Source organism: Dipodomys merriami, unplaced genomic scaffold (assembly GCF_024711535.1).
Source record: "Dipodomys merriami isolate MVZ:Mamm:240054 unplaced genomic scaffold, mDipMer1.0.p SCAF_1, whole genome shotgun sequence".
NCBI classification, from domain to species: domain Eukaryota; kingdom Metazoa; phylum Chordata; class Mammalia; order Rodentia; family Heteromyidae; genus Dipodomys; species Dipodomys merriami.
Window position 1 is genome coordinate 47,765,670 of NW_027202270.1, and position 27,158 is coordinate 47,792,827.

At 35.0% G+C, this 27,158-nt stretch overlaps 1 protein-coding gene and 1 pseudogene across 1 annotated transcript in view; one reads left to right on the plus strand and one right to left on the minus strand.

Annotated features, from left to right (window-relative positions):
• Positions 1-27,158, minus strand: part of B3galt1 (beta-1,3-galactosyltransferase 1) — a 570,431-nt gene that overhangs the window by 442,190 nt on the left and 101,083 nt on the right. The window lies entirely within an intron of this gene.
• LOC138835575 (selenoprotein K-like) lies at positions 13,721-13,997 on the plus strand (annotated as a pseudogene).

Genomic DNA, 27,158 nt, shown 5'->3' on the forward strand with positions numbered 1-27,158 from the left:
GCTACAAGCTGTACTTCTGGCATTTTTCTGGTTAATTGGAGAAAAGTGTCTCACTGATTTTCTTGCTGGGCTGGATCTGAACTGTGATCCTCAGATCACAGTCTCCTGGGTATTTAGCATTGCAGATGTGAGCCACCAGCACCTGGCTCATCTTTTCCTTTCTTGAAGACTTCTATGCCATTCTGCTTAAAATCAAGAAATTTTCATGGGTGTTCATTTTGAATGATGACTTTAATGTTTCCATTAAAAAGAAAATTCACCAAATACCATCCATCATTACATAAGAGCTGCATTATTTCCCAATATTTATTTCCTTTTCTTTCCTTCTGCTTATCTGTCCATTCGTGTTGATATACTTTGTTTACTTAGTCATATTGGTTGAATACAATTCCATTATTTGAACCTTTAGAGTATACAATTCTCTGTGATTTTATTGAGCTTCTCAGAGTAATGTCAGATTTGTTTATTTCATGGTTCTCTATGGAGAAGTTCAATTTAAATCATAAGGTTTAAGATAAACAGGAATAAGTACACCTATATACTATATTTAATATTTTACATGACAATAAAGGGTACCATGTTTTTAATGGTTAAGTAATTCTATATGCTCAGACATGTACATGTGAACAGAATCTTTATTCTGATAGTGAAGTAAAGACAATCAGCTTTAATTTATCTCTGTTTGCCTTATCCTCTCTTTAATGTGCATTTTTATAAGGTTTCTTTGTAAGGAATAATACAATCTCAGCTTGTGAACCATTGTGATCCAATAATGATCTCCCAAGAAAGTGAGCTCACCACAATTTTAAAAATGACTGCTTTACTAAAAATGGTGCTCAGAAAAAAATACTGAATTTTAATAGTTAGAAACATTAGAAATTCTCAGAAATTTGATATACTTTAAAACTCTTAATATTAGATTAATACTAATATATATGAAGTTATATATATTAAATGGTAATTAAAGGCATTATTGAAGGCAGTTTTCTGTTTGTTTGTTTGTTTTGTGGCAGTCCTGGCGCTTGAACTCAGGGACTATATTCTGTTCCTGAGTTTTTTTTGTCTGAAAGCTAGTACTCAACCTGTTGGCCCACAGCTCCACTTCTGAATTTTTTTGGTAGTTAATTGGAGATAACAGTGTCATTGACTCTCCTGTCTGGGTAAGCCTTGAACCATGATCTGCAGATCTCAGCCTCTTGAGTAGTTAGGATTAAAAGTATAAACCACTAGCATCCAGCTTAAAAGAAGTCTTTATTGTTATTTTTAGAATTTAGTTTGTATTTTATTATAAAATTGATTAAAAACACCATTTGAGAAAGAAAGGGGGGTTGAAAGACACAACAAACAACAATGGATAGCTTTTACAGGAAACTTTCTTGAAGGCACCCTGTCTCCATGGAGGACAGCTGTGATCACCTCCAGGGTCTGACACCTCCCAGAGGGTCCCTGGCGGGTAAGGGGGTGGGGGAGGGGAAAGGGGGATGTTTAGAGACTTGACACTTGGTGACACAGAAGGCAGTCCTTTTAAATGACAATGATTGTTTAATAATACTGCTAAGGGTGCTCTGATTTTATAGATACCTATTCTATATGTTAATTTCTTAAGTAAGTGCAGTTGTAAACTAAAAGCTATAGTAAGCCCCAAAGGCTTACATATAAAAACTATTACAGTAATATTCCACTTATTGTGGTTAAAATGACACTTCCCTAAAGATCAATTAATCTATTTAAGAAGCAGAACAAATGTACCATCAGTAGCAAAATATGCAGCAAAAGATTAGGAACAACATATTGGCATTAAGAATATATTTCCTTTGTTCATAGCAGCAGTAATGAATCTCTACATAACCTATGTATATAATACACATAGTTTAAACCATGCTTTTCTGTGGCCACAATCCAGTAAGAGTAAATGGTCAACAATTAAACAAGAATTTTAATTATCATACACTCTGAGTAATCCATGAACACAGTGCCAGGAGGCACTCATTCATTTTCATGCCAGGATGTTCCTTATTTTAGCAAAGTACAAATAACCAAAGCATTTGAAATCTATGTGAAGGTAAGATATTATTGTTACAGGGGACATCTTTGAGTAAATTATACCAAGTGAAGAATAACTGTGGTATATAACACAACTTACCACAATGAAAAGAGAACTAACATTACAGTGAACATATTTATACTAACTGTGACACATTCCTACAATTTCAAAATATTCAAGTTGAGCATTTCAGGCAGAAGTACCTGGGAAGAAAAATTGTATTGAACAATAAAGAAACCAAACAACAAAACAAAACCTGTAAATTAACAGGAAGTTTTTTTCCAGCTTAATATTAAACATCTCTATTCTCAAAGTGTTCCATTTCACTTGTGTCAATTTTGATTTTCCCTGAAACTTTTTACTTACAACCCCTTGTCCTGACTCTTGAGGTCAGGCAAAACACAAATATAAAAACAAACAAAATCATCACTCCCTTTCCAGGAAGAGATTTTGATATTTTGTTTTATGCAACAAAACTCATACAATCCCTTCCCTTCTTTTCTCTTTCCAAGATAGGATCCCATGAGTCATCATCAATCTGTTTTGGGATTCTGTGCATACAGGTTTTTCTCCCTTATGAATATGCCCCTAGGTGCATGATTGTGTGCAGCCCTCTAAGCTAGCCATGTCAGTCAGTGATTAGTAAATCTTCCATTCTCCATTTTTCCCCATTTTTCTTCATTTCCAGTTGAGATTTTGCTTTTTAAGCAATTTTGTTAGCATATATTAGTTGTATAAGATTATTTTAGTTTTATGACCACACATATGATGTATCTGGATCAAACTCTTCCTTCTCCCTTCTTTCTCCCTCTTTGTCACTTCTTACAACAGTTTCAACAAGTTGCAATGATGTACTTTGTACATGCATATAAAGTACTTTGACCATACATTCATCTACTCCTTTGGCGCTACTGCTCCCAGTTGTACCTGCCCCTCAGCAAAGCCTGTTTTACTTTCCTGTGATTAAATCTTTTCAGCTACATTAATTATATTAAAAGGCTTCGCCACAGTAATTCACAGGTATGTATTTATAGTTTAGTCAGATTAACCTCATCCATGGCTCTCTGCTAGTGTCCTCTATCCCCATGTTGCTCAATAAATTTCAGTGAATTTCCCTAAGGTGTCTCCATACATGGACTTTGCTTCTAATAAGAATCTACTCCAACTATGGAATTAAAGCCTCCATAGTCTTCTTTAGTTCACAGAATTCCTCAAAAAGCATTCAATGTTTCCCTCAATACTGTGTTCTAAGAAATATTAACCTTCAGTAATGAAATGTGATTCCTACTTTCTCAGTGTTGAATGAAGTCTGAATGTTGATGCTGGACAACTCTGCGATCACCATGACTGTTGCAGATCAAGAGGAAACTTTATTTGAAGAGAACTGGGCAGGAACTCTCTTTGCAGATGAGTAGTGTCAAGGAGAAGCTGTCTTTTAACCTTAAAGTGTCAGAAATTGAAGGGATCACTTGAGAAATTGGTGCATTTTTTCCAGTTTAGGATGTGATATATTAAGCAAAACCTGACAAAGAAACAGACCTGATTAAGGGGTCACACGCCCAGGCAAGAGGGTCAACGGGTCTTGTACTGTTTTAGATTCCACCCTTGGGAACTCAGGATAAATCTGGCAATGAGAAACAGTGCCTGGCTCAATAATTTTATAGTCAGAAGGACCCAGTGGAAGACCTCACAAGGTAAGAAAAAAAGGCTTCATTGATAGAGCTAAACTCAGAATGAAAGTCATCTTTCTCTTGCTTTCTACTAATTCCAGTTGCACTAAAAATTGAATGTATCCTGCTGAGACTAAACAGGCAAACAAAGTTGGAAAACGAGTTTTAAATAAAATTTGGAATTTTTGTGTTGTTTGGAACCAGGTCATTTTGGTTATTTAATTGATACTTTATGACAATTCAAAGTGAAATTTATTTGGTATATGCTTTCCAAGTAGCAGGAAAATAAAACCTTTCATCAATTACACATCAGGAGACAATGGGAGACAAGAATTATTTCTATCTATTCTATAAGACTTGTACTCAATTAAGGCAATTACATAGGTATACATGAAAAAGGCAAACTAAAATTAAAGCAATTGAAGCAAAACAAAGTCTGCTAGAAGTTCCAGCTATCAGTTTGAACAGAAAAAAACAATTACTATCTAATTCACATCTGTGTAATGATAGATTGTTGTTTCTGTTTCCTGACTATGAGCATTCTTTATGGATATCTTTCTTGGAAGGGAAATAACAAAATGCTGAAATAAGGATGCAGGTTGACCCATTGTAACAATGAGATGTCCAAGACACTATGTCGAAAACGAACTTTACAACTTGGGCAGGGGAGGAAGGATCTGGAGAGGTGGGGAGGGAAGGCATGGAAGGGGAAAAACAAAGGAGGAGGTAACAATGCTGGATAGGAAATATACTCATTAACTTACTCATGTAACTGTAACCCCTCTGTATAGTATTTTTACAATTAAAAATATACACAGAAAAGGATATATTTCTTACACAAACCCAGATTTTTCAATTGATTAATCAATTACAAAATTATGTTTGAGTACTTGTACAAGGAGTCACCATATAAACAAGTAGTTTATGACTACAATGCATCTTGGTCAGTGTCACCCTTTTCCATTTTCTCACCCATCATTCTTTTTAATTTTGTAGGCTATACATTGAATTCTGGACGGTACTTGCTCTCTCTTCTCCTCTTCATTTGTCTAGTCCTTTCCCCTTGAACCCATCCCACCTGTTTCAAACACCTACTTCCTAGTGTTCATTTTGTTGAACTTTGACTTTGACTTTGCCTTTCTAGGGGATTATACTGTTTGAGATCTTTCTTGAATCTACTGTATTTCATTTCACACATTTGTATACACTTGCATATCATTCAATGCATTTACTTATGAGTTTGTGATAAATGTAGCTTCACATATATGGGAAAACATTCATTCTTTCTCTCTAGGCATGACTTACTTCATTTAACATAATTTTTTGATTTCTTTACAAATGGTACAATATCGTTCTTTCTAATGGATGAGTACAATTCCAATGTGTATAGGTGTTCCATACTTTCTTGACCCATTTATCCATTGAAGGGCATCTGGGCTATTTCCATACCTAGACCATGGTGAATAGTCCAACATGGTTGTATTGGTGACTATACTGTAACCTAGGTTGTAACCTTTTGGATAAATGCCTAGGGGTGGAATTGCTGGATTACAGGGTAATTCTATCTTCTGCTAAAATAAGCTATTATAAATGCATAGCTTGTGAAGTTTGATATGGGCACTTGACACAAAGGTTCTTCCTTCAACTATTTCCAAACCCAATGAAAAAAAATACAAATTTACAACAGAGAAGGAAAACAAACTAAGATGAAATCATCAGTGAATGAATTAGCAAAAAACATCTGAAATATATTTTATCTTCAAATTATAATGGGGATATAGGAACCTGTACATGACAGATTCAGATGGTTGTGCAGATAGGAAGTAGATGAAGATGTGGTGATAGTCAAAAGTTAATCAAAGAATGTGTATAAAACTGTAAATGGAGAGAGAAAATGTGAACAAGACATAAAAGGGAATGGAGTTCCCTCAGGAGATCAAAGAACTCACTAAAATTTTACCTGTAAAGAAGGACAGATGAATTAGATGGAAAGATATTATCAAAGATCTGACCAAAACAAGAAAAGTAAAAAAAATCCATCACTGAAGAAAAGAGACTCTTAGATTGAAATGGTTGATCTAGATTTTAGCAGAATGGATACAAATACACACACACACACACACACATACACACACACACACACACACAGAAAATAAAATATCATAACTCCAAGAAGAAAGAAAAAGTCTTATAGTGACTAAAATTATACACAGTAATTGTAGTAATAACAACCATAGAGAGGCCAGTAAGTTTTCATTGGAGTGGAACATTTTTAAGGATCTTCTGAAGAAAAATTTTCACTTGGTAGTAACAAGACAAATTGTATTTTTCAATTTTTTTTACCTGCTATTATATTTTTGTGCCTTTATGATCGGAAACATCAAAGCCTTATCTCTGGCTTTTCTTAATTATGTCCCACACACTTAGGTCTTAAGCATCTCAACAGGTTCTTGCGCTTTGGCTTGTTATTCCTAATACAATATCACCAAGAAAAGATTTAGCTTATCCCGTTTATTTGTTTAAAATTATATGTTATAAGGACTTCCATTCAAAATGTTTTTCAAGGGCTGGGAAGGTGGCTCAGTGGTAGAGTGCTTGCTTTGCATGCATGAGGCCCTGGGTTCGATTCCTCAGCACCACATAAGCAGAAAAAAGCTGGAAGTGGAGCTGTAGCTCAAGTGGTAGAGTGCTCGCCTTGAGCTGAAGAGCTGAGGGTTAGTGCCCAGGCCCAGAGTTCAGGCCCCATGACCGACCAAAAAAAAAAACAAACAAACAATCAAAATGTTTTTCAAAAAATGCACAAACATTTATAGATAACCCTAAAAACATTCAGAAAATATTTCGACTTAAAAAAAAAAACTATTCTGGATTTCCAAGTGGTGAATACTTTTAGTTTTCTCTCTATTTTTTATTGTGAAAATAGTGTATAGAGGGGTTACAATTACATGGGCAAGATAATGATTACATTTCTTATCAAGTATTGTAGCCTCCTCCTTTGTTTCCTCTTCCCATCCCATCTTCCTCCTATCCCCACTCCCAACCCTCCTCCCTCCCCCCCTCCAAAGTTGTAAAGTACGTTTTCGACATAAGGACTTGTACATCTCATTGTTGCAATGGGTCTACCTGTATCCCTAGTTAAACGATTTGTTTTTTCCCTTCCCCTCCACAAATTATACCAACATCAAATACAGTGAAAGCAGAGGTTATACCGTGGGGGAGGGACATACAAAACGACATAGAAATCATCTTATAAATATGTTAGAAACAATTGCATGAAAGAAAAAAAACATTTGAATACATATTTTAGGGTTCATTTCCCTAACATCAATTTATCTGACCATTTCTGCTTGACTCAGACATATACTAGTTATTGCAAATAAGGGAAACCATGGGACCTATGTTTCTTTGGGCCTGGCTTACTTCACTTAATATAATTTTTTCCAAGTTTTTCCATTTCCTAACAAATGGGGCAATGTCATTCTTTCTGATGGAGGCATAGAATTCCATTGTGTATATATACCACATTTTCTTGATCCATTCATCTACTGAGGGGCATCTGGGTTGGTTCCATATCTTAGCTATGGTCAAAAATGCTGCAATAAACATAGTTGCGCTGATAATTTTAGTATGGTCTTGTTTGTGAATATTTGGGTAAATGCCCAAAAGTGGGATTGCTGGGTCATAGGGGAGCTCTATGTGGAGTCTTTTGAGGAACCTCCATACTACTTTCCAACGTGGTTGAACAAGTTTACACTCCCACCAACAATGCAGTAGGGTTCCCTTCTGTCCACATCCCCTCCAGCATCTGTTGTTATTAGAGTTCTTGATTATAGCCACTTTTATTTCTCTTAATAACATCAGTCTTCTGTTCTTTCAAATCCTTTTTATTTAATAAACATTTACAAGTATAGATCACAGCAAACAAGAAGTGTACTGAAAAGCAAAATTTGTAAATGGTATCTTGCTTTTATAGCATGACTGACATTAAGATTAAGAAACTTCTAGATTCACAATAAGCAACTACTTTCATGCAGCTGTTTTCCATAAGAAACTCATATCAAATTATGCTAAGCAAAAATTAGGGAGTTTTCAGAGGCATTATTTGGTTTTATTTCCAGTAAAGCCCAATCTTCAAGAAATACATTCATTAGTGTATCTTTTGTCTACGTGGGAAATAAAGAATGGAAGCCTTTGGAATGTCATTTAACCTTCAAAGGGATCTCTGCAGGTCCAGCCTGAAAATCTCTGCGAAGGGTGGGGGATAGGACGGGTGGTGGGTGCATCACAGAGAAACTATCTACGAAAACTAAGATAATGGTTTTGGGTGCAGTTTTTGGACAACAGTCAAAATAATTTTGCCCAATTGTTAAATTTCTGTTAGTCGCTAGCCAATAATATGTACAGTAGATATTTCTCATCTTTACTTAAGTTTTAAATCTCAGCCCAACTTCACAGAGTTATTTGTATATTTGTTTCCTCTTTTTCAAGAAGCATTAATTAACATATAAGGGAGTATTTTTTTACCAGGATCCACTATGATAATGGAATTTCATATAGATTTCCTGCATTAGTTTCCTATTGTTGTGGTAAGAAATTATCAAGAACTTAGTGGCTTCATTCAATAAACAGACTACAAAATTTGAAAAAAAGTAAAGAAAGAGATGGTTTGGGAGATGTGGGTGAGAATGTCAAAAGGGGTTACATTGACTAGATGAAACTGCTTTATTAAAGGATACCCATGTTGTACAACTATTTAATGATAATAAACATAAAAATTTCTGCTTTATAATACAAAACACATTTATAATCTAAGAAATCTATAAGTCAGAAATTGAAAATAGTTCCTTGTCTTAAAACCACTGTTAACTAAACTGGGTTCTTTCTGGAGGTTCTAGGAAGAGTGAATTTCTTTGCTTTTCCCAGCTTCCAGTCACTGTATTCCTTGGTTTGTGGTCTAGAAATGTTTTAATCACTCTATGTATTAAGACATTACTTTCTCCCCTAGGTCTGAGCCCTTCTGTCTCCCTTTAGGTGGATCACTGGGATTTTATCAAGTCACCCAAACAATCCAGGCTAATCTCTCCATCCCAATTTCCTTTACTTGAAAATGTTTTGCATAGTAATCTCCACAAATTTATATACTCAGACGCAAACATCAGTGGATAGCCATTATCCTGCTACAGTCCCCCATAGACCTATATCCACCCCCAAAGCCATTGAACCCTGGCATCTTCTAAAATCTCCATCACCAAATCAGTTCATAACTTTAAAACTCCCATCTAAATATTTGTCTACTCCAAATTTCTAAATGTCAAGTAATTCATCTAAATGAGGTGTGGATGAGACTCTGGGCATGACTCATTCTAAGGTAAAATTTCTCTCTGTCTGTGGACAGTTGGAAAATAAAGGAATCAACTGTCTTTCATGTAGCCAACCAAACAAACCCGTGCCAGTATAGGGACATTCTCATTCATAACAGGAAGAAATTAAAAGAAGAAACCACTAGTCCTAAGCAATTTTAAATTCAAAACTCTATTAGGTTTCAATTCCAGAATAATACCTCTGGGTTGTTAGTCCAACACAGACACCTTGCTAATACCTGGAAGGAATCAGCTTCTACTGAATGAACATGCCTGAGATAGAGGGGAAAAAATATCTACCTTTCTCTTAATAATAAAATGCTGGGTTAAAAAAAAACAGTTACAAAAACGTTGTAGAATGAAGGAAGAAGTGATATTGTACTCAGAACCTGACTTATGGAGTTGAAACCACTTTGTACAACTACTTAATAAAAAAAAGTTATAGCAAAATCATTTCACATCGAAGTGCTCCTTATGAAAGGATCACCTCAAAAGATTTTGCACATAAAAATGATTCCAACTATATTGGAGCTTCATCAAAGCTCCAATATCAAAATATCATGTGCATATCTTGGGTAACGGGGAAAAATACCTACTTGCTACAATTTACCTTTATTACTACAGAAATACCGCCTAGTATAATTTATACAATGGAAAAATTGGAAAGAGCTGTTTTGTTTCTATGCTATGATTACTTTGAGATAATCTGGCTTTTGTATAGACAGATATAATTTAGAAAGACTGCCAGAACTTTTTCACACAGACATAGAAAATCATGTGTCTTTCCCTGAAATCAGATGAACACTCAAAGTTGTAGGAGATATAATTAGCCTTAAGTCCTGCTCTGAACCCATCTGTGTTTTATACAACCTCCTTGAAAATCTTTATAACTCAGAAGTAGATGGAAATTTCAAGAGTACACAATAAGACAGTCAATTATTATGCTATTTGCTTTGGATTAATCTCCTAGCTCTAATTGAATACCAAAATGGTTTGTTTATGTTAGACAAAAATTCTCCCTGAAAGGAAGTTCTGATGTCGCTGGAACATGAACCTTTCCTAGATATATTCAGCAAGACAGTTCCAAAACTCTACCATACTTTCAGAGTAACACAGAGCAGAAGTTAAATTGTTCTAGTTAAATATAATGATTACAGGACAAAATTGTGCATGCCATATTCAATTTTGGATTAATTAGCTGGAAGTCAGAAAATAGGACAAAGTGACAGGAATGTGATTCACGAACTGGCAGTTGTGTTGCCTTTAAAAATTAGCCATGAAACCACTACACTCAGTTTATTTGTTGAGATGGGGTTCCATTAAATTTTTGTGTTGACTGACATTGAACTACAATCCTCCCATTCTCTGGCTCCAGAGTAGCTGAGATACAGGTATGAGCTGAGAGTACAGTAGGTGAGATTACAGGTGTGATTACAGCCACATTCTCACTTCTTTTAGGTTGTCCCTACATTTTTGTTTATGTATTTCATTTGCTAGGAAGATCCTTTTTAGTTTTAGGCAATCACATTTGTCTGGGTTTACTTTTGTTTCCTTTGCTTTGGGATATGGGTTTACTTTTGTTTCCTTTGCTTTGGGATATTGTCTAAAATAATTGTGGATGCTCAGCTGTCCTTTTCTTCTTTTTTCTTCCAGTAATATAATTTCAAGGTTTACATTTACTTCTTTAATGTATTATACTTGATTTTCATAATTGGTGAAAGTCAAGGTTCTAGACTGATGCTTTTCCATGTGGTTATCCAAGTTTTAGTACCATTTATTGCAAAACTTGGCCTCTCTTCAATATGTGTTCTTAACATCTTTATCAAGTATCAGTTGACTCTATTCTGCCTTTAGTCTACATATCTTATTTAAACAATTATCATGGCTTTATTATTACGGACTAAAGCATATTTTTTCATATAATAAATTGTGTATGATGAGGAGTTTCATTGTAACATTTCCATACAAGAAAATAATATACTTCGATCGTATTCACTTAAATCAGGTAACAGAATAAAGCCTCCTGCTGTTTGCTCAAAATAACTATGATTTTGGGAGTTGACCAATTCAAATTTTAGAGTTGCTTTAGTTCTAGTTCTGTAAGGAATGTCATGGATATTTTTTAAATTTTATTTTAAATACATTTTTTACTGTAAAAATATTATACAGGGGGTTACCATTACATGAGCAAGGTAATTAGTACATTTCCTATCAAGCATTGTTACCTCCTCCTTTGTTTTTCCCCTACCCTCCCTTCCCTCCTACCACTAGAATTAACTCCCCCTCCCATACCTCCCCACCTAAATTGTAAAGTTCGTTTTTCAACCTAGTGTTTTGTATATCTCATTATTACAATGAGTCAACCTGTATCGCTATTTACGCATTTTGTTTTTTCCCTTCCCCTCCCCAAGCTAGAGAAGTCTATATACAAAATGCAGGGTACTGACATCAAATACAGTGAAAACAGGGATTATACTGTAGGGGAGGAACATAAAAAGAAACAAAAAAATCACATGATACATTATAAATATATTAGGAACAATAGCAAGAAAGAAAAAAACCACTTGTGTCCCTATCTTGGGGTTCATTTTGCTTAACATTATCTTATCTGGTCATAATTACATAGCTTTTGACCTTTTCTGCTTTTCCCAGATATATACTGGTTAGTGCAAATAAGGGAAACCATGGGACCTATGTTTCTTTGGGCCTGACTTACTTCACTTAATATAATTTTTTCCAAGTCTTTCAATTTCCTAACAAATGGGGCAATGTCATTCTTTCTGATGGAGGCATAGAATTCCATTGTGTATATATACCACATTTTCTTGATCCATTCATCTACTGAGGGGCATCTGGGTTGGTTCCATATCTTAGCTATGGTAAATAATACTGTGATAAACACAGTTGTGCTGGTAGCTTTAGTGTGGCCTTGTTTTTGATCATTTGGGTAAATGCCCCAAATTGGGATTGCTGGGTCATAGGGAAGCTCAATGTGTAGTCTTTTGAGGAACCTCCATACTGATTTCCAAAGAGAGTGAACAATTTTACACTTCCACCAACAATGCAGTAGGGTTCCCTTCTGGGCACATCCCCTCCAGCATCTGTTGTTATTAGAGTTCTTGATTATAGCCATTCTAACAGGCGTGAGGTGGAATCTCAATGTTGTTTTTATTTACCTTCCTTTATGGCTAGAGAAGTTGAGCATTTCTTCATGTGTCTATTAGTCATTTTCACCAGACAAGCAGAAAAGTAAAAAGCTATGTCCATATGATCATATAAGATGATGCTAAGTGAAATGAACCCCAAGATAAAGACACAAGAGGTTTTATCTCTACACTGTTGTTTTTAATGTACGATGTCATTTTTTTGTTTCTTTTGTATGCTCTTCCCCCATGGTATAACCCTGTTTGTACTGTATTTGATTCCAGTGTCCTGCATCTTGTATATACATTTTTCTAGTTTGGGGAGTGGAAGGGAAATAACAAGATGCTGAAACAAGGATACAGGTTGTATCCTTGACCCATTGTAACAATGAGATGTACAAGACACTATGTTGAAAATGAACTTTAATGAAATTTACAACTTCAGTCTGTTTATGTTTTCAATTTCCTCATAATTCAATCTTAGTAAAGTCAGTTGTCTGTGAATTACTTCATGGCCAATGGCCTACAGAACTAATCCAAATGGGTACATGCAACATAAAGTGATCTATAATAAAAATCCCAAGCAAGATGGATTCACTGATGAATTCTATCAGAACTTGAAAGAGAAAAAATGCCAGTGTTCCTTGAATCATTTCATAAAACAGAAAGGAAACTAATTAATATTACTAAACTTATTCTACAAAGCCAGGAAATATCTGCTACCAGACCTGGAGAAGGGCAAAATAAAGACAAATGAAAATTAATTTCCTTGATGAATCTAGACACAAAATAACTCAATAAAAGACTTTCAAATTAACCTGAAGTGGCATAGAAACTTCAAGCCAGACTAAGGTACCTAGTTACTGCATGAAAATAATAATAATATCAATAATACAATAAAATAGTAAATAAAATTTGCAAAAAAAATTAAACAACACATTAAAGATACCATGATCAAACATACAAAATCAAGGAAAACTAATTGAATCAAGGACAAGTAATAAGATTGAAACCATAATAAAGAGTTTACAAAGCAGTTAGACCAAAGCAGTTGATGGTGGCTAGTCAAGGAACAGGTAGAGCTCTTATTGGCACTGTGCACTCTGCCATGCAATTATTTATTCTAGACTCAGAATACCTTTCTCATACTTAAGCACAGATAGTCTATCTTCTCCTTCTGGGGGTAGGGTTGTGGTTCTTCCAGTGTGTTCACCCTGTTTTCCTTTTTGGTGTGACTTATACTTCCCATTCAAGTTGATCTGTTTCCCAGAGCCTGAGTCCAACTTACAAGCAATTTACAGCCAATTCTCATAGTGGTCACTTGTTTAGCTATTAATCGTAGAAGGGCTCTAGGTTTTGAATTTATAAAAATCCAGAATGCCAGGATGTGTGTGTGTGTGTGTGTGTGTGTGTGTGTGTGTGTGTGTGTGTGTGTGTGTGTGTGTGTGTGTGTGTGTGTGTGTGTGTGTGTTAGCTAACTGGAAGCTGGGAGCTGGGAGTAAGATGGTCTACATCTTGAATGGGCAAGTGTTGGACAGCTGGAGTCAATCCCTGTGGAGATTATCTTAGATAACAGATTACTCCTGGGGAATTGTGTAGTGTGTCATTTCATTTTTCAAAACTCTGCTACAGCAAGATGTGAAGAAAGGAAAAGGCTATGGAAAGGTCATCGGATTCCAGATATGATGATGGAAGAGGGCCACCAGGAAACCCTACCCATAGAATCAGTTTAATCAATCATCTTCGTGGCCCCAGTCCCCTTTCAATGGCTGGTGGATGAAGAAGGTAAATGTCTGCTATAAGAAGCCGGCAACTTGACATGCACATTCAGAGAAGGAAAAGATCAAAAATGGATCTGTTCTGGATAAGAAAATGAATGTGTATGTCCAAACAAGGATTGCTCTGTGTCCTCACAGGTGAATGAGGTCATGCTGGGAATTCCTTCCACAGGGATCTGGCCTGACTGATAGTAGTTCTATAAATACACATGTTTGTCTCATCCTTTTTGTATAGTTTATTAAAGCATTAATATAGTTTTAATAAGTAAATCTTTGTAGATTGCAAAATTTGACTTACGAATCTTTATATGTAATATAAAACCTTTATACCTGAAGAAAATAAAGGCTATACTGTACTGTATTAAAGAACTGTTAGTGCCACTTTTTTTTTCAATTTCTGGGACACTATTCATTGTTCATTTGTTTTCATTTATAAATAAAGCACACTGCATTTTAGTAGTATGCAAAAAAAATCCAGAATGTCTGCTCTCTCCTGCCAAGAGTTTTCTGTTATAGCTGTTACTTTAAGGGAATTTTAAACTTTATAGTATCTTCTTCCAAGTCATTTACATCTGTTAGTTTGAAGAATTACCTTCAGTATTTCTTTTAGACAAGTCTGAGAGAGCTATATTTTGTTCTAGTTTATTTGTCTGGATACACCTACCTCTATCCTTCATTTCTAATGGATAGCTTTGCTGCATACAGTATTCTCAGTTAGCTGAGTTGTTCTATTATTGTTTATTTTTATTATTATTTTAACCTCCATCCTATAAAAACCTTGTTATCCTTTCCTGGTCCATAAGGGGACACCTTACATGTTACTTGTTTCTTTTGCTACATTGAGAATCATTTGTTTATCTTTCATCTTGGGAAAATCTGCTCAGTCTGACTGGTGAGCTTTGATCTTCTTATATCTGGATGTTTGTATCTTTCTCTAGGTTTGGGGGAGTTTTCCTTAATTGTCTCTTAGAATATATTTTCTAGCCCTTGGCTTTTTTAAAGTTACTTCTGAATCCCCAAAACTTGAGCATTTGCTCTTTTTTAATGTTGTTTCAAAGTTCCTGTAGATCGTCTTCCTTCGTATTTATTCTTTTTCATCCTTTTACTGAGTTTTTTCATATCATACGTCTTTGAGTTTAGTAATACTTTGCTTTGTTTCATCAACTCAGTTACTGGGTTTTTTTAAACACATTTAAATTGTTTTTCTTCCCTCCTCACCTCCCCAACTCCCCCTTCCCCACTCAAGTTGTAAAGTTCATTTTCAACATAATGCCTTGTACATTTCATTATTACAATGGGTCAACCTGTATCCTTGTTTCAGCATTTTGTTATTTCCCTTTCCCTCCCCAAACTAAAAAAAAATGTATATATAAGATGCAGGGCACCCATGTCAAATACAGTAAAAACAGGAGTTATACCATGGGGAAAGAACATACAAAAGAAACAAAAAAATCACATAGTACATCACAACAGCAAGAAAGAATAGCAAGAAAAACAATAACAAGAAAGAAAAAACAAGTTGTGTCCCTATCTTGGGGTTCATTTCACTTAACATCATCTTATATGATCATATGTACATAACTTTTGACCTTTTCTGCTTGTCCTAGACTTATACTAATTATTGCAAATATTCACTGTATTTTTCAGCCCATACATGTCTGATCTTTGCAATATTTCTTCTATTAAGTCTTTCTGATAGTGTATTAAACACTTCTCTATTCTTTCTTGACCATCATTGTGTTTTCTTAAAGCAATTATTTTAAATTCTACATCTGAGAGTATTCCCATATTGACTATTATCTGGTCAGTTTTGAGCACCTGGTTTTGACCATTAAGTGAGGTCTGGGTGTTCCAAAAGTTATTGATTCTTGCTTGTATATCCAACCACATAAGTATTGAAAGATTAGATGTTGATTCCAGGTATTGATCTGTGTTTGCTAGTATTCGGTTGTACAGTGTTCTGAACAGAGCATTTATATCTTTGGGCTTGAAGTCATTTCACTATTTCAGCACTAGTTGGCACCTAAAGTCCAGGCTTGCTACAAATATGTTGTTGATGTATTGTCACTATTGCCCCTCTAGAGAGCAAGCCAAGTACATATTTATTCTGAATTTTCAGCTGGTGTGTTCAACATCAATGCAAAGAGTACCTTAAAAGGGTAATCTCATCCAATGAGCCTTTCTCTGGGACCTGGGGCCTTATCCACGATCATTGGTCTTGTGCTGGATACTACAAGGCTCTGACTTTTGTTAGATCATTATGGAAGAACCTTATGGCACAACTGTGGCCCCAAATGCCACAGAACTATAACATCCTGAGCCCACAGACAATCAAGGCCAATATAGCACTGCCATAAGCTTCCTAATTGCTGAGGTAGATGTGTGGCCCAAGACTTCAACAACTAACCACAGGTAATGCTGGTTGGTTACAAAGGATAGATTGGGGCTTCATCCCAACATGTCATCAAGGCTACTGCAGAAGTTCCACCCACAGGCAGGCATGGAAATAGAGCTCTGTCCCTAGTTCAGTCAAGTAAATTTGATTATATCTTTTTAACCTTGTTTGTTTATATTGTAAAGCTTTGTACAGTGCAGTTAGTTATGTAAATCAGGTAATGAGTGCATTTCTTTTTGAAAAGTGTCACCTCTTCCCTCATTTTTGCCTAGTTTTTTTCCCCTCCTGACTCCCCTCTCCCACAAGTTGTACAGTTCATTTTCAACATAGTGTCTAGTGAGTATTGCTGCTGCATTTGTTCATCCTTTGTCTTGAAATTTCTGTGATCCCCTTACCCTCCCCCAAACAGATAAACTTACATACTAGTCAAAAGCTACAGAGATCAAAAACAGTGACAGAGAGAAAAATAAAACAACAACATCAAAAAGCAAAAAAAAGCAAAAAAAAAAAAAAGAAAACAAAAAACCTCATTTCCATTTCTTGGAGTTCATTTCTATTAAGATTATTTTATTTTAAGTGAACATATGCACATCACTACTGAGCCTTTGTGGTCCTCTCCTAAGAATATCTTCCTATGGTCTCACTTTTGAAACAATAATAATACAATTTAGTACACATAAAGATACGTTTTTAAAATTAAAACTGTAATGATACTGTTGACCATTAACAATACTGAGACCATTGTAATGGAATCTTTATTGTTTCTAACAGGAAGTGAGAAACAAAAATACCTTGCACAGTTTTACATAAAATATATTATACTTTAGCCAACCTAAGAGAAATTCATGAAGAAACCAAATTAACAGTTTGAGAAATATATATCCCTAAAATGCAAGAATATCCTATTGAGGTTTTTGTTTTTTGTTCATTAGTTTTGATTTTTCTACAGATTCTTTCATATTCCCAACACCTGGTTTTGAAACTGAACTTCCTAAGTTAAAAAATTATTAACTTTCTTGATTATAGCCATTCTAACTGAAGAGCAGTGGGTGCTCAATGATGTTTTGATTTGAATTTCTTTTATGACCAGAGATGTTGAGCATTTATTCATGTGTCTATTGGCCATTCTTATTTCCTCTTCAGAGGAGTCTCTCTTTAAGTCTTTAGTCCACTTCTTAATGGGGTTATCATTTCTTTGAGGATTTGTTTTCGAGGGATTTAATCTTTTGACTTCTAAGACTTCTAAGTACATTTAGATATGAGGACTTTGTCTGTTGTTTAGCTAGTGATGATCTTCTCCCAATCTGTGAGCTTTCAATTGATCTTGCTAGCTATGTCCTTTGCTCACAAATGCTGGAGTGGATGTGGTCAAAAGGGAACACCACTGAACTCTTGGTGGAAGTGTAAACTTATCCAACCTCTTTGGAAAGCAGTATGGAAGTTCCTCAAAAGGCTACACATAGAACTCCCCTATGACCCAGCATTTTGGGCATTTACCCAAACAATCAAAAACAAGGCTATACTAAAGCTACCAGCACAATTATGTTTATTGCAGCATTATTTACCATAACTAAGATTTGGAACCAACCCAGATGCCCCTCAGTAGATGAATGGATCAAGAAAATGTTATATATATATATATATATATATATATGTATATATATACATATATATATATACACGCATATATATAATGATACACATGAACATATTGAAATTCTACACCTCCATCAGAAAGAATGAAATCATCCCATTTGTTAGGAAATTAAAAGGCCTGGAAAAATTATATTAATTGAAGTAAGACAGACCTAAAGAAACATAGGTCCCATGGTTTCCCTTATTTGCAATAACTAGTATATGTCCTGTATAATTTTAGCAGATGAGCAGATAGCTATGTGTATACGACTATCGAAGAGGATGCTAAGCGAAATGAACTCCAAAACATGGACACAAGAAGTTTTTCTTTACTGTTGTTGTTTTTAATTTACTATGTGTTTTCTTGTTTCTTTTATAGGTTCTTCCTCCTGTGGCATATACCCTGTTGTCAATGTATTTGATTTTGGCACCTTGGTATTATATATACATTAATCTGAATTAGGGAAGGGAAGGGAAACAACAGAATGATGAGACAAATGACAAAGAGGGAACCAATGCAACAGCGATATTCTGGAGACAATATGTTGGAAATCATCTATACAATTTGGAGGGGGGGATAATGGGAGAGGGAAAGTAGGAGAAAAATGAGGGAAGGGGTAACAATTTGACAAGAAATGTACTCATTATCTTACGTATGTCTGTAACCACTATGTACATCACCTTGACAATAAACATATGTGAAATATAAAAGAAATTATCAAAAACTTACAGAAAGCCTTTGAAAGAAGTGCTTGTGTTCTAGAAACAATAAGCCATTTCTAGTTTGGTTTTCTTGTAGGATGAAAGGGACAAGGAGAGGAATAAGTTCACTTACACTAGGTAAGAAGCATGATCCATCTTTCCTGGATAATGCAAATGCTACTAGAGAGTAACACATAGGGTTAATGGGGACTCCAGACATATACAGACTTGAAATTTAAGTCTGACAAGAATGTGGAAGGTTGTGCTAAGTTTGCCAATTGGATTGATTCACCCTGCTCAAAGTATGTCTTGGTTAAGGTTACATCATTTAGAGATTCAGCAGGTATTTAATGAGTGTTCTTCTTGTTCACCTCACTCTTTGTGTGTTAGAATCAGAAAGTTGAGACAAGTAGGCAGCCTTTTCTCCTTATGAAAATTGGAGTCAATTTAGAGGAGGGAAACAAACAAGAGGAGAAATGCTGTTAATGTTTCCATAGACCAAGAACAAAACTGTAATGGTAGCTGTGAAAAGAGTATACATACATTATCAATTCTCCAAAACTAGTAAAGTAGCTTTAGAAGCTCTTATTTGCCACAAAAATCTATTACATTAGGTTAATCTAGATTGAACCTTAGCAAAATTACACCTACCTAATGAGAGCTATCATTAAAGCAACCAATGGTGGGTGTAAAAACATTCATTATTCTCCCATCAGTTATTCCCATGATTCATATACATGTACTTCATCATGGCTTTATTAGGCCTAAAATTCAATGCTGTAAGGTAATTTTAAGTCCTATTGAGGCAATGAAATTGTTAGGTTAAAGTTTATGAATAACAAATGAGCAAGGAACAAAAGCAGAAACAAAAGCAAAAATAATCATGATACTGTAACTATGCAAATATATTTATGTACATATATACCAAGTATATCACATAATGTACTGTTATTAAGTTTATTCACTCATTTATGTAGTATTACTATATGTGAGCGAACAGAATTCTATAATAAAGGTGTTCAGGTATATTGGTCACAGTAGATGATAGGACCAAAAGTATATAATCTGCAACATTGGTAATCCAGAATATGAGAATGCTATGTATTATACCCCTATTCCTCTCTGCTTAATAATTCTAGGAAAAAAGTTAAGAATTTATATCAAATCAAGTTTCATAATGTAGACTAAAATGAATATTGTCTTGTTCTATCTTCTATTTTCTAGATTGTGTGTGTGTGCGCACGTGTGCGTGTGCACACATGCACGTAGGCACACTAGTTCTGGGGCTTGAACTCCGGGCCTATGCACGATTTCTTATCTGTTTTGTTCAAGGCTGACATTCCATAAACCATAGCTCAATTCCAGCTTCTTGGTGGTTAATTGGGTATTTGAGTGTCACAAAATTTCCTCCCCAGGCTGGCTTCAAACTGTGATTGTCAAGATCTGTCTCCTAAGTATCCAGGATTAGAGAGGTGAGCCACCAGCACCCAGATTACTTTTCAGAATCACTTAAAATAAGAATGGTAGTCAAGATGTAATGTAATTTAAAAATAATGTTGTGATTGCAGGAAGGAATAACAACACATATGGTGAACAAAAAATTGAACATGGAAACCTATTGATTCATACACTTGTTCAGATGGTTAATAATTGTTTCCTTTGTTTCAGATACAGACCTTTGCCTCATATAACTCATTGGCATGAGCTACTTCATAACGGAAATACATTAAGTAAGTAACTTCTCCAGTACTGAATGATGTGGTAGAAAGATGTATGAGTTTCCTGTATTTCATCTAGAGTGTATGTAGCAGGCTAAGGTATAGAAAAAGAACACATAGCAGAATTTCCAGGAAAATCCAAACAGAGGGAAAATGTAGTAGCCCATTGAGTTTGAAAGTGCTCCAAATGCTGTGTTACTTGTGGATTTCATTTGAGCATCTCTGTCCAGAGGCTAGGCCAATGTCTGATATCTTTGAACACAATCTTCTTTTCCCAACACGTCAAATGCGCCATCACTATCAACAATATAGACAGTAAAAGAATTTATAAGGAAATTCTTTTGTCAGGTAGTAATGTACTCATTTGCTTTGAGGAAGTATGGCAGATTATTGATGGAAAATTATGGACATACCAAGATCAGGATAATGTACATTAGTTTTGCATTTTTTGGTCTTTTTTTCGTTATCTTTCTAGTCTCTCAAACTTGAATCTACCCTCCCCTCTCTGTCTGTCTGTCTGTCTGTCTCTGTCTCTCTTTCTCTCACTACCTCTCTCCTTCCCTCCCTCCCTCTTCTTTTTTTTTCCTCCCTCTTCTTTGTCTGTTGTCTATCATCTCTGTCTCTCTGTCTCTGTCTCTCTCTTTCTATATCTTGTAGTAGCACTGGTAGCATTGGATATTGAGCTCATGGCTTTGTGCTAAGCACCACTTGAGCAAACACAACCGATTCTTTTGCTTTCTTTCAGATAGTGTCTTAAGTTTTTGTCTGGGCTGGGCTTGGATCATGATTCTCATATCTCTGCCTCACTAGTGGCTGGACTTACAAGTTTGTTCTACCAGCCTATTTTGCACCAATGTTTTTGTCCTGCCTACACACGAGTCATTCTAGTTCAAATAGGAAGAATTTGAGCAACTGGAACTTGAGGTTTTCAATGACATGTGGCAAAGGTCCCATTTATCTGGTATTTTCCTCCCTATCCTTCCTTCACCATGGCCATATGTCTAGGTGAAGCTTTGCCTTGATTTGCTTCTCAATACTGCTCAGGCCTCCTTCAGGATGGTGTCATTTCCAGAATATCTCCTCAGTGGGTTTTTCTCTTGTTAAATTGCCTGATTTTTTTTCCTGCAGTTGTCCACATTTTTCTCCTTATATCAGTGGTCTTTGACTAAAATTTTTTGGGGAACAAGTTATTCTTCCCATCACCATGCAATCCTAGTCACTGTATAGTCATATAGAATCTCTCATTTCTGGGTTCTGCTAAGAACTGATATTCCTGGTACTTATGCTTCTCCCTATTATGACTTCAAGTGTTTGGTGAGAGGGAACAGCATGAGCAAACTTAGAAATAAACTTCTTTACTTTCAGAGTAATTGTTTTGTTTTGCTTTTTTTTTTTTTACAAACACACTGCTACAGAAATAATACAATGCCATCAAGATGCAGACAATTCCATATCGGTGGAGTTTATCCATTGGTATTTTTATTTATTTCAGCCTTGTCCTGAATGAATCTGCTGTACTGATGCATCTTAATTTGTTCTCTGACTTGCAAATAGAAAAGAAATGAAACTGAACATAAACAGAATCTCTCATCCAATACTGTGAGTTATGGAAAAATATAATCTAAGATTTGGCTTTATTATCAAAAAATATTCATGGGCCTACCAGAATCATAGTCTATGACAAGATGTTTTTCTTATATAATATATTGGCTTTTTCTGTAACCAGATTGTGACTTCTTCCCGCCAGCCAAAAGCTGGTATATTCTTGGAAATGTCTCTTCCAAAATTTAAAAAGAAAAGACAGAGATAATTTACACTCTAGGAAATTATTATGTCTGTAAAAGACACAAATGAATTTTCTCATGGTGGGGGGTAGGAGGAAAAAACTCCAAGCCCTTCAGTTACATTGGCAGAAGTACTGTTCCTATATTTTCATTTTAGAACAGAAGTTCTTAAAGCTGGCTGAGCATTAAATCACCTGTTGAATTTGTAACGAATTCTTCTAATGTCTATGAGCTATCCCGTAGGGACATTGCTTTGATTGACCTGCGGTGGAACCCAATCATTGGGATTCATTTCTCCATAGCTTCCCAGGTAATTCTATCTTGCATCCAGAATTGAGACTCCCACTCACAGAGTCAGTTTGTCTTGGTTTTATCTTGTTAGTGAGCCCAGAATCCTGGTTGGAATGGAATATTTATCTCAGGTGTGTTTACATTTATATCTGACAAGATTGGAATAAATGACAAACTTGAGTGAAGCCCAGAGGAGCAGAGAATGCCAATGTGACTGTCAAGCTACTCCTGAGCCCTAGGAGCCTTCCTGAAGACTTCCTCAGTCTGTCTTCTTCTGATGCGTTAGAACAGATGGTTCCTCTTCACAAAACATTTTACTATTTATAACATGTTTGATAATTTAAGGCCAGATTCTTCCTTCATATTGCATATAAGCAAGGCAATCTTAACCCTAACGTGAAGACTATATTCCAATCTCATCAATGTACTAAGTGCCACAGGCTCTTGCCCCAATTATTCTGGGATATCTTATACCTTATTCTTTTAATCTTTCAATAAATGCAGGATTTAGCATTATAACATTTCCGAAGGTATTCTTCATCTACAATGTTCCTTGAAAAATAAAATTAAGTACTACTGACAAGAAAAGTGTCTCTCTGCCCCAGGCCACAAGCTAGTGAAAATTTTCAATATTTGTTTTGTGTTTTTATTCAAGTTTTGCTCTTAAGGAAATGCCACCGGTGATACAATCGGTGACATCCTACTAAGTTGCATATGCGCCTCTCAAATAACCTTCAATGCTATTAAGATATAAAGAAAATAACATTTTATATCCTCTCAGCTGTAGAAAATGAGCCATTTTAATCCTTCAGGGAGAGGGTCAGGGGTAGTAATCTACATTAACCATGTTTTCCTTTTCTAAACAGAATATAGCCATAGACCATATGGTTCAAAGTTATTAAAACTAAACAAGATGCATACTCAATAACCCATTTGCCATAACTAGTTAGAAGGTACATGTTAAAAGAAATATTCTCAGTTTTTTTCCTTTTTTTATTGTGAAAATACTCTACACAGGGGTTACAATTACATGGGCAAGATAATGAGTATATTTCTTATCAAGCATTGTAGCTTCCTCCTTTGTTTCTTGTTTTTAAAACCTTAAATTTCAAGTTTTAAAATCAACACTCTTTAGAAATTTTAAAGGTAAGTATAGAGATCAGATTGCAATACAGAGATAACATTGAGTTAAGTGATTCCTTTCCTTGACTATCATTTCCTTTTGTGATGCTCATTAGCTAGTCTTTTGAGGGTCTCACAGCAATGAAACTCAGCTAATTTTTGTATTTTTCCATTGAATGTACACAAGAGAAACCCCATGGGATTCCATCTTATGAGAGCACACATCTCTTCCTCTACAGAGCCTCATCCACATCCAATTTTACAAATTTGAAGCTTCATTTTATTACTCTACTTAATTAATTTAACATCTGATTTTATTAGATTTTTCCCAACTGACAAAATGGAATTGTTCTTTTAATGGCATAATAAAATGAATTTAATTTTACATGTATTTTTTTCCATTTATGTGAGCAATCATAAATCCAAGTTAAAGAATGGCATACTGTTGATCAAAATTATAATGAGGACAATGGCAACTCATTATGCTGTTTAAAGCCCTCTCTTGGCAGAAGTAAACAAACACAATAATACAAAACACATTTGTCTACAGTCTGGACTCTCTCATTCTAACAGAGATTTCCAAGGTCAGTGGCTTCATTGCTTTGGCCCTTGGTTTCCTCACTTGTGAAATGAGAGGATTAGATTCTCTGCTTGTGGTTAAAACCTGTGCCCTCTGTAGGCCTCAGACAATTAAGTCACTTAAGAATCAGAGATGCTGAGAAGCAGTAGTGCAGGCTCCACTTCGTCCATCTGACTCCCCTTGACATTGATTTTATAGTTTACATTCCTTCAATTTGAAAATTTTAAAGGAGAATTGATTTGATTTTGTTTATATTAAAATTATGTTAAAGATTGATCAACAGCTTATTTAACTTCAGACGAGAAGATCTCTTTGTAATGATATTTCAACTCCCATAGTTTGTGTCCTAAAACTCTAGAAAACAAAATTTGTGTGTCAGATGATACTATATTGAATTTTAATATTGGAGTTGGTTGTGCAAGACTAGTAGCATAGATTGAGACTATCATACCTATTTATAGTCCAAAATTACTCGAATGGTTTTTGGGGGAGAAATTCAATAGCTGGCTTCATCCCAGGTGTATTAAATCAGAATATCTCACTGTATTTGATGTTGCTGCCCTTCATCTTGTATATACTTCTCTAATTCGGGGTGGGGAAGGGAAAAAACAAAATGCTTAAATAAGGATACAGACTGACCCATTGTAATAGAGATGTACAAAACACTATGTTGAAAACGAACTTTACAACTTCGGCCGGGGGGCGGGGGGAGGGTAGTTGTGGAGGTGGGGAGGGAAGGGATAGTAGGGGGAAAACAAAGGAGGAGGCAACAATGCTCAATAGGAAATGTACTTATTACCTTGCTCATGTAACTGTAACCCCCCTGTACAGCATTTTTACAATAAAAAACGTACAAAAATACAACCTCCTCACAACACCACAATGCACAACAAATAAATATGAATAAAGATAAAATAAGTGTAGAAATAAGAAAAATAAAAAACAAAATATAATTACAAAGAACTGGGAAATAACTGTGTTGGTAACAACATGTATTATTTTCCCATTCATTCTCTGTTAGAAGCCTTTATTTATACTACGTTTATGTGGTTTTTACTCTTTAATACTCTATTTGATGCCACATAAGAAAATTAATATGTGGTGAACATGATTAATTCAAAAATCTAAACTCTGGAACTTTTTGAACATAATGTGACACAAACAGAAAATTCCACAATTGCAGGGAACAGGTTGTAGTTAAAATGCAGGCACACTAAAAACATTGTATAAAATTAACTTCAGTCTATGTGTATTTGATAAATATATGTATGTATGTACATATGTATATATATGAAATGTAGCTTACGTTATGTTTAGACTCAGGTCTCATTCCATAGAGATCTTATTATCTATAGGGAAATATTTCAAAATCTAAAAAATCTGAAATTAAAAGCACTTCTGAATGAAAGCATTTAAGATTAGTGATACTCAAATGTATAATGTGTATTTACAGTAACTGAATAAACTAGATTTGAGGAGCAGAACTTTAGGCTTTTAACTCTTACTTTCTTTAGAAATAGTGAGCAAGATAGTCTTATACTAAATGGCCTGTCCAGAAACCCAATGTACTCCCCAAACTTAGCTGAACTTCAATAGCATCCACAAGATGAAAGAGTGTGCTAGCTCATTGCTAAAGAAAGAATAACTAGAACTCCTACTGTGAATTTATTTCAGTCCTTGTCTATGTCAATTAGCAAAATCCATTAATGTCTAAGAGCAGGGAACCAACTTGTTTTCACATTTGAACTGCAGTCTACAAGACATAGAAAAAAGGAAAAAATAAGGAGAGCTAAGAAACTGGGTAATACTTCCTTTCCTTGAAATATATTATCTACAAATATAAATGAGGGTTTAAAATTTTTTCTTCTGGCTGGGAATGTGACTTACTGGTAGCATGCATGAGGCTGTGGATTTGATTCCTCAGTGCTACATAAAATAAATAAAATAAATAAAATAATATTTCTCTTTTGATTCCTCAGTGCCACATAAAATAAATAAATAAATAAATAAAATAATATTTCTCCTTATAGTCATTATAAGCCAAGTAAGCCACACCCAACAAGAAACAGGCTGCCTGTTTTCCCACATAGGTAATAACTAGAATATGTCTACAAATCTGCAATAACCCAATGGAATAAAAGACAAATAATTATATCTACAAATGAATAATTAAATAGCAGTCTAAACTTTCACACAGTGACTACTTCACTGTGTGAATTTCACATGAAGGAGGATATTCTTAGGAGAGGATCACAAGAGCTTAAGATCGTATAAAATGATGCTTATCAAAATGAACTCCAAGAAATGGAAGAGTTTTTTTTATTACACTGTTTATGGTTCTTTCTTTACTTTTTCTTTGATTTATTCCCTTATTTTGCTGTTTTTGATTTCTGTACCCTTTGTCTTATATATAAGTTTATCTGATTGGGGAATGGAAAGGAGAAGCACAGAAATGGTGGGACAAAGGGTAAACAAACTATGAAATGGTACTCCCAGGAGATTAAGGATAAACTGGCATTAAGGAAAATCCCTACACATCTCTTCTGCTTGATTACAAAGGTTACCCCATTGATACCACTGTGTTTTTAAACACATTCATATGGGTAAGTTTGACAAACCATCTAAATACCCCCCCTTTTTTTTTTTTTACAGTTAAGTGCTGTTAAATAGAAATTTCAGTTTATCTTAAATGTACAAACTACTGGGTTGAAAACTTCACATTACACTTTGCTGTTAACTCTATTTTATTGAATAAAATAATTGCTTTAGAAATACATTGGAAACACTGTAATCTCGATTGTGGTTCAAACTGAATTTTATAGTTTAAACTGGATTTTTTTAAGCCAATAAAAACTTCAAGATGTTTTTTAAAAAGGATGAACAATTCAGCAGTGAAACTCACTAGACACTATCTTGGAAATGAACTATAAAACTTT